An 8,795-nucleotide genomic window follows, 5' to 3' on the forward strand; every position below is an offset into this window, starting at 1 on the left:
CCACCTGACTGGACCATCCCACTGGCTGGACCATCCCACCTGATGGGGACCATCCCACCTGACGGTGACCATCCCACCTGGACTGGACCCATCCCACTGACTGGACCATCCCTGATGGGACCATCCCACCTGACGGGACCATCCCACTGACTGGACCATCCCACCTGATGGACCCCCTGACGTACCAGCCCCACCTGACTGGACATCCCTACTGGACCATCCCCGGACCTGGACCATCCCACCTACTGACTATCCCACCTGACGGGACCCTCCCACCCTGACGGGGACCACAGCATCTAGAGGAGCATCTAACCTTCCGGTGATTCCCCAGGGGGCAGGTTTCGCTCCTGAGGCCCAGATGTAGCTTCAAATGAAACTGTTTGGTGCTGCTTCTCTTTTCATTCCTCCACATTTCCTTCCTCCACGTGAAGCTAATTCGAAGCAGCAGCACAGCCTTTGAAAAGATGGGGGGGGGGGGGGGGGGGCGTGGTGGTGGTGGTGGTGGTGGTGGGGGGGGGGGGGGGGCAGGACTCATGGCGACTGCTCGAACATGTTGATTTGGACTGTCACGGCGCTCAGTTGGGCGTCATTGCATGCGACAAATAAAGGATCAACTCATCTCACAGTTATGGCCCCCCCCTACCACCCCCCCCCCCCCCCACCACCATTGTTCAGCCCACATCAAAGCACCAAAGGAACATTAGCATTTTTAATCGGAGGCGAAGCTGCGCCGCCGCCCGGTGCCGGGTTGCTTCGCTAATCTGCGGGCACCCCCCCGATTCCCTTCTAAAGAACGATGTTACCAAGACGTACGCGGACGCACACGTGCACGCCCCTCTGATGTGAAACGCCAGGCCGCCCGTCAGAGTCGCCCAGTGGGGGCAAATAAACGAGACTCATCTGCAGTCGGACTTCAATGAGCTCAATTTGCTGGACAAAAGTTATTATTTTTTTCCACAAGCAAGGACAATAATACGTTTGCCTTCCTTCCCCGTGCCCCCCCCCCCTCAGAAAGTGCAGATGGATAATTAGGCCTGTACGCCCAGTGAGCGGACAAAGATGATGCTAATTCCTTTCATAAAGGGGTCGTCCGCTAATTGCATGTGGAGTTGCTCTCTGCTGAGGGAACAATTGCACAGCTGAGTGGTTCAGGTTAAAGGAGCAGCGCTCATGTTCACAATCAAATGAGATTAGCGCTCGTTGCCGTGTCTCTTCAGGCCTCTCAGGGCTAATTTACCTAATCAAGGACCTAACGAGGCCTTTTTGTCTGGAGTCAGCTTAAAGGGGAGTAAATAAGAATAGTCTGATGACAATTGCCATGGCTGTGAACAATACGTTCTGTTTTTAGACCAAGATTGAAGCGAAACACCGAGTAAACGAAGGTTTTAAATTCATTTTGATTAATAAGTTTGTCGGTGCGTTGGCCTAAATTAGGAGGAACAGAGACGGAGAACCGGAACCATCCCATGTGGGACATGTTCAGATTCCTTTAAAATAGTGTTTCACCTCAAATTAATGTAAATTAATCCTGATTAGTTCTTCATATGTTGGGTGACTTGACAGAAAATATTTGGGGTGTGACGTTCAAGATTCTCCTTGAGATGCATTCAAGGGCAGAAGGAAACCTGAGTTTCCTGAGTGACGTTGTCACTGAATCAAAGTGAACATGGAAGTTGTCAGATGCTGCAGCTAACGTCTGACAGTTGACAGCACCATGAGTGTGTTTGACTTCAGCCTGGACCTGCTCTGATGGAGCCTGGACCTGCTCCGATGGAGCCTGGACCTCCTCCGATGGAGCCTGGACCTCCTCCGATGGAGCCTGGACCTCCTCCGATGGAGCCTGGACCTGCTCCGATGGAGCCTGGACCTCCTCCGATGGAGCCTGGACCTCCTCCGATGGAGCCTGGACCTGCTCCGATGGAGCCTGGACCTGCTCCGATGGAGCCTGGACCTCCTCCGATGGAGCCTGGACCTCCTCCGATGGAGCCTGGTGACCTGCTCCGATGGAGCCTGGACCTCCTCCGATGGAGCCTGGACCTCCTCCGATGGAGCAGCTCGGGCAGGAAGTGCCATCTGTGCTGAATGTTGTGAGGAATCAGCCTGGTTCCGTTACAACTGCAGATTCTGTCCTTTCAAACGGTTCAGATAAAGAACTGCAGATGTGTCATGATTTCAGACCAGCGTCGGATCAGCTCAGTCTGGGGGGGCACGCATCCACCAGGACCTCCTGAACTGAATGAAGAGCTTCTTAAAAATCTGTTAGAGGCGTGAAGATAAAATAATCAGCAACAGTTTTGATCGTACCGTGTGCGTGTGTGTGTGTGTGTGTGTGGTGTGTGTGTGTGTGTGCGTGTGTGGTGTGTGTGTGTGTGTGCGTGCGTGTGACCTTCACAGGTCAGCCATGCGTGCTTTTATTTATGGGCCGATTTTAGATTTTAGGTCATAAATACGAGTAAGTGTAACATTCAGGATTCTCCTTCCGGCCGTTTTTTGGAGCGATTATCAGGACAAATTTCACCGTGGACACCACCTCACGCCACATGGATAATATTATGGGATGGTATAAGACATGAAATGATCTTCATAGGTGTCCCTGCTCAACATCTGGGGGAGCCTAAATTCTCCTGCTTAGATGCAGAACTCAAAAATGGTGCCCCCCCCCCATAGAGGAGACATCAGCATGAAGACAGGAGGTGAACCACTCACCACTCACCATCCACGCCTGATGCCTTCTTCTCGCCCCCCTCCTGCACTTTTCCCAACCGGTTTCATATCCTGATGTGTCCCTAACGACCCGCAGCGTCGGCGTTTCCTTTGGGGAAGACGTCGCTCTTCTTAAAAGAAAGAAGAAAGAAGAAACCACTTTGATTGGTACTCCACACCTGCAGGAGAGGCAAAAAATAAAGATTCCCAAACCGATAAGTGGCGAAGACGTGCGTGATCATCACTGTGGCACGCGCCCAGTGATCAAATACGGGGGGGCTTAAATAATAAATCAAGGTGGGGCTGTCGTTGGCTTTTGTTGTGAAGTGAAGCTGTGTGATGAGGCAGAGAAACGTTCCTCGCAGTTTTAACTTACAGACAATGCTCATCGACAGCAGCGCGGCACGTTTGCCCCGTCACCCGCCGCACGCCACTCGCGTTTTTTCGAGGGCAGAAGAAGAAGAAGAAGAGAGTGTCATGCTAAAAATTAGACCCAGAACTCAGTTTGTGCAAGCAGAGAGGCTCCTGCAACTGAGCAAAGGTTGCGTAACCCCGGCGAAACCCGTCAGCACACCGAGGAAGCGGCGAGTGCGATGTGAGCGGGAACGAAAGAGGACCAAAGATATGGGAGGGGCTAACGAAGGAGCTAGTCATCGTCGCTAATCACGTTATCGCACTTTGATCTGTGTCAGCGCCCCACACAGTATATTTCTATCATTTATGACTTTTGTGTGAACGCATGATGGCGGAGGATTATGGTGTCAGTGGGGGAGGGGCTTTGAAAGGGATATGCTAATTTAGCAATGGCGCAAAAGAACAACATCAAATATGTACAAATGAACAGCCGAGAGACGTTCATGTCTTAATATCCTTCAGAAGTGCTTTATCTCCGCACCACAACCTGCATTTACAGCACAAACAGGAAAGGAGCCAGTTGCAGCTTCAAAGCGCCGCCGGTTTTAATCCTGATCAGGCTCAATAAAGGTTATCAACCAGGCTGCTAATGAAACAAAGGCGGGTGCACACATGCAAACAGTGCTAGCATGTTTTGCACCACCCCCTCCTTTCTCCCCTCTCTTCTCCCTTTCCTCTCCTCCTTTCATGGTAGACTTTTGATTCCTTCTTTTTTTCGCCAGCGTTTTAAGTTCTTCATCAAAGCGACTGGAAACAATGCGCGACCCGCCTGACTCGGGCTCTTCTTGCTCTCCCGCAGTCAGCATTTGGAAACATGGCAGGGTGGTGCTTGTTTGATAGCTTGATAGTCATTTGTTTTGATCTGTGACTCCTTTGTCTCTGTTTTGGTCTGAAACAATAAGAGATTAGAACCCCAGACTCAGGGTGCAGGCGAAGAGAAAGAACAAATGCCTTCTTTGTTGTTTTCCTTTCAAGTCTGCTTCTTTTTCGCAGCAGATCGTGCAATCTTTGTGCACTTAAAGCCCCCCAAAAAGCCTTTCCCAAAGGGTTGTAAGGAGACTAAGCAGCAATGATTCTGAGCTCGCCTCACTAACGTTCCAGCTCGCAGTGGCACCAGTCAAAACGGGTTTCCTGTGGTTCGGCGACGGTACCCCCAATTATGGAATCATGAACACAAGGAGGAGGGATGCATCACAGGGTGATCGAACGGGGACGATATGAAAGATTTTTCTCTCTGTCTTCGCCATCAAACATCAAGGCAATAGACAAAGAAGAAGAGGAAAGTGCAGCCTACCAGTAGAGGCCCCCGACTGAAGATGAAAGCTGGCAGGGAATCAAAGAAGCCCCGTCACTCATTATAGCTCCAGCCCTCCTCCGCCACCGTCACAGGGCAGAACGCCACTAGATGTGGACAGAGGCTTCAAGGTGGAAGCCGACATCACTGGGGAGGGAAGACATCAAGCACCCATGTCGATGGTGAGACCAGCGGCGCCGTGACATTTTATCACGGAACGATGCGTCAAACTTGGGTTTGTTCAGCAGCAAATCAAAAAACGGGGTCGAGAAAACGCAGCGGTCCGTTTGTTGACTTCAGAATCGGCCCTCAGACGCGGATTTAGCGACCAACCCCGGCGTTTATTGGGATTAATGTTTGCTAACAAACGAGCAAAGTAAAAAAGGGATTTGACCCAAAGCTGGAAGAGTGCCCAGAACGGTTCTAGGAAACACAGATTTGGGTCGGGCTCGATGCAGTTTGTGTTTAAGACCTGTAAAAGTTCTGACTGACGGGTCTGAAAAGGTCTAAACCCATTCCAAATTCCCCCCCCCCCTTTGTTGTTTCCTTTTATCTCTGGGAAAAATAACGAACGGGAGCATTTTTAACGGCCTCCGATGCTTGAACACACAACGGGCAGATTCAAAAACATCTTCTGGGATCAAAGGAAAAGGGGGGGGGGTGGCGTCTTCCCTTTCTTCCAATGGAAATATGAGTGCGGGAGTCTGCAGCTCATTTGCTAAGACTGTGAGGCAAATAGTCATTAAAGAATAGCCTGTAAGTAGGCATTAAATGGGAATGCCTGCGATTCCTGTGGATTAGCATAAGAACCTTTTCTTGCCAGGCCAGCTAATAATATTCATTTAAAATAAATACATGAGAAACGAATCAGTTTGAAAAGCGCGGCGATTGCACATATTTACCGAAGGGGCCGTTGGAAATGGAAGAATGGAGATTCGCACAGCGCTCGGAGGGATGTGGACTTGGAATCATCAGTGCTTTGAAGTTCTGGAGACTGGAAAATTAAAGTCTTTACAAAAAATTAGAGGAGGAGAAAGGCTTTGTGACTGGGAAGGCTTGTGAGAGCGCCCCGGCCCAAGACGTGCACGGTCCCGAGCTATGCTAACGGGGATCGTAGCGTTGTAGCGTGAAGCCGAGAGAACGCTTCCGTGGTTCACCTGTGGGAGCGTCGACTTCCAGGCCAGCCTTTGTTTTTACCCTGATTCAGCACGTCAAAGATGTGGAAGTTTGATTTTGCTAGCAAAGGCTTGAATCCTTAGAAGTCCAAACACATCAGGCCACTGTTGCTCGTAGGTTTTCAGCTGCTCGCGAGTTCATAGGCCGAGCCAATTAAAACCAACCCCCTACCCCCGCAAACACAAACACGCAGCGCACACCCTTCCACGGGGCCTTGTTTAGATACCCTGTGTCAGCAAATGTGTCTGTGTGTCCGGCCTTAATGATGCCGGCCCGTCCGACGGCCCGGCCGGACGCTGACAGCCAGATGCTAACACAGAGGAACTCCGGCTGTTTCTATAGCGACCGCGGAGTTCAAAGGCGGCCATCTTTTCTCTGAGCATAACAAGAGAAGAAAGAGGCCGTCACAGACCGAGAGACCAAAGGCGACCTCCGGGGTTACACGTGGACCCCAGCCGGGATCCACGGACCCCTCGCAGCACCCGTGGCCCCGTGGTAGCGAGGCCCCGTCCCTGCATCTGCAGCCGGACCCCCAGGAGCCTCAGACAAGGTCATCCCAGACAGGTGACGACTCTCCCGTCGCCGTTTTAGCAGCTCCGTTTCTTAAAGTCAGAGCTTTGAAGTGACACCAAAGTCTGTTGCAGGTATCTCTCATCCCAGCTCCTTTTTTCTGAAACATCGCAGTGTCGACATTTCAAGCGTCTTTCGCCGTTTAATGTTGAGCCTTTGATTTTTTTTCAAGACTCTAATTTTACCATCTTCAAGGGGGAAGTGAAGGCTCTGCATTTGGGCGCTTTTGTCTGCTGTCGTCTGCCCTTTCTGTCTCCAGGATGTGAAACGGGCCTGAAAGGAGAACCTGTTGGAGAGGCACCACTGGATCAGGAGGACGAGCTCCTGGCGGCCAGAACCCTCCGACAGTCATTCGCAGAGCTGATGCCCGATGTTGCACAACAGGAAAAATGGTTTCTGGAACTGGCCAAAGCTCAGACACTCGGGACTGTCGCCTCAGCACGAAGGTTGCAGGTTCCAACCCCGGTTCTGGTCCCCCCCGTGTCCCACCTTTAGTGGGACCTGGTAACCATGAGGCGGTTTCAAAACTGCTTAAAGTGACGCTGTGATCGACAAATGTGTCTTTGCCACCCTTGTTGCTAGCAAAAATGCAACTTTTCATGTGTTTAAAACGTTGGTTTCAAACTTGTTCCACTCACTTTCTTTGATCAAACCTCTTTAACCTGTTCTGCTGCTCGAACTAGAGGGAAGAAAGTTTCGTTTGCGTTAATAATGATTTTTGTAAAGCCAAACTAAAGACTGAGACCCAACGACCCTTCCTCTCTCTCTGGGCCGTGCCATCACTCTTCCTCCACCGTTCCTCTCGCCCCCCCCCCCCCCCCCCGCCAACGGCACCAGTTTCTATCTGCGTGGAATCATCAAACAAAATTGCGCTTTCACATCACATCAGGTGAGGAAGGGCAGCCTCCCAAAGATGCCTGTTTTTAAGTTCGCAGAAGAAAGCTGCCTCTCATTGAAGTTCAATGGATCGCTCTTGGGCACAAGCTTTCCAGGGGGGGGGCTCACCCTCCACACCCAACTCCCTCATCCTACTGGGGCGCTACGTGACAAGGAGAGAAATTAAAAAGTGCAGCTCATGGGCAAAAAGATTCCTCCTTTTTCCCTTTCAAGTAGCCCCTCCCCCCAGGCCACAATTCCAATGTCAACAAACTTGGGGCCTGTGGAAACGGGCTCCTTCATGTTAAAAGAGTAACAGCAGAGCACCAGAGCACAGATTGTCTTATCCGTCATTACACGTCCCATCTTTAGAGAAGACGAGCTAATTGTCTCATTATGTGGTGCCATCTTCCCCGAGACGGCCAGCCCAGCGAACCCTTCCGCCACGAGGACCCGCCATTGGATAAAGGACAATTAACTACAAAGAGCTCGATTACGACGGCTCCACTTTGATGAGGGAACAATAATTCAACCAATAGCAGCCTTATGAGTTCCTCAGGGTTGAACATTTTGGGAAAAACATTGTTAAGCTGTATCAAATTAAGTCGGGGGGGTTCGTTTAATAGCTCAGAACTCCTGATCTCAGACTAAATATCTTTTCCCATGAGCCTTTGCCTGCTCCTGCCCCTCCTCCTCCCTGTAGTGAAGCCTAATTTTCCTATTTTCAGCTCGACGATTTCACGGTTCAGGAGATCAAACGCTTGCATGAGCCGTGCACGTGTTTACATCAGCCTACAGCGCCGTCACATGACCTCCCACCTCCGCTCCTGCTCCGCCCCGGCCTCTCTTCTGCCACCAGCCCCCCCAGGTGGGAGATCCCAACAGTTTAGATCTGAAGCTCGGGCCGAACCCGGATCCTCTGGATCCTCTGGATCGGCCCAAACGAGCTCCTCTGACATTTGAAATGGAAGCGTGACAAGAGGGACAAAAACAAGCAACAGATCAACACATGAATAAATGATCTGTTTGCCTTCGCGGCGCCCCATTTTGGGGAACCACAGGCGACCCGTTCTGAAGGACGTCTGACTCATTCCACGCTGAGCTGTTTTCAATGAACATCTGATGTTTTCCTCAAGGCTGCCGCGTCCTCCACGCTTGTGTTGTTTTATCATTTTCCATTGATGGGAGGCATTAAACAATAAAAAAGGAGGCAAAAATCCCTCCCCATCTGAGAGGAGGTTGTAATAGTTGCTGCATTTCATGTCATCGGGACGTTTGAGACCTGCAGGACGGTCCAGGCGGAGCACCTGGAACGCCAGCAGGACTCCCATAACCCCGGCCACAGCACTGGCCTTGACATCATCCCTGGAAAAAAAGGGATGTAAACCTGGAAGCAATGAGTCCGTCCACGATGAGGAGGACCCAGATGGTTTTGTGGTGGAGCACCGTAACCTTGGCAACCTTCTCCCGTGGAATCAACCTGTGACGAAGCGCACAAATGTGTCGCGTTTTGATGAGACAAAAGTGTCAAAACGAGACGTCAGCGCCTGGTTTCAGTTAGAGATCCGCTCAGTCCCACCCAGGAAGTCCAACATGTGGAAGCCATTAAACATTTAAACGTCGGAAGAATCATTGATCTCTTGGAAGGCTAAATTATGCTACACCTAAGCACAGCAATTAGCACCGACCCTGTTCTCCATTAAACCGGAGGACACGGAGAGGGGAACTGAGAAGACGTTTACGTAAATGCAGCTGGACAATC

The sequence above is a fragment of the Takifugu rubripes genome, chromosome 17, assembly GCF_901000725.2.
Source record: "Takifugu rubripes chromosome 17, fTakRub1.2, whole genome shotgun sequence".
NCBI classification, from domain to species: Eukaryota; Metazoa; Chordata; class Actinopteri; order Tetraodontiformes; family Tetraodontidae; genus Takifugu; species Takifugu rubripes.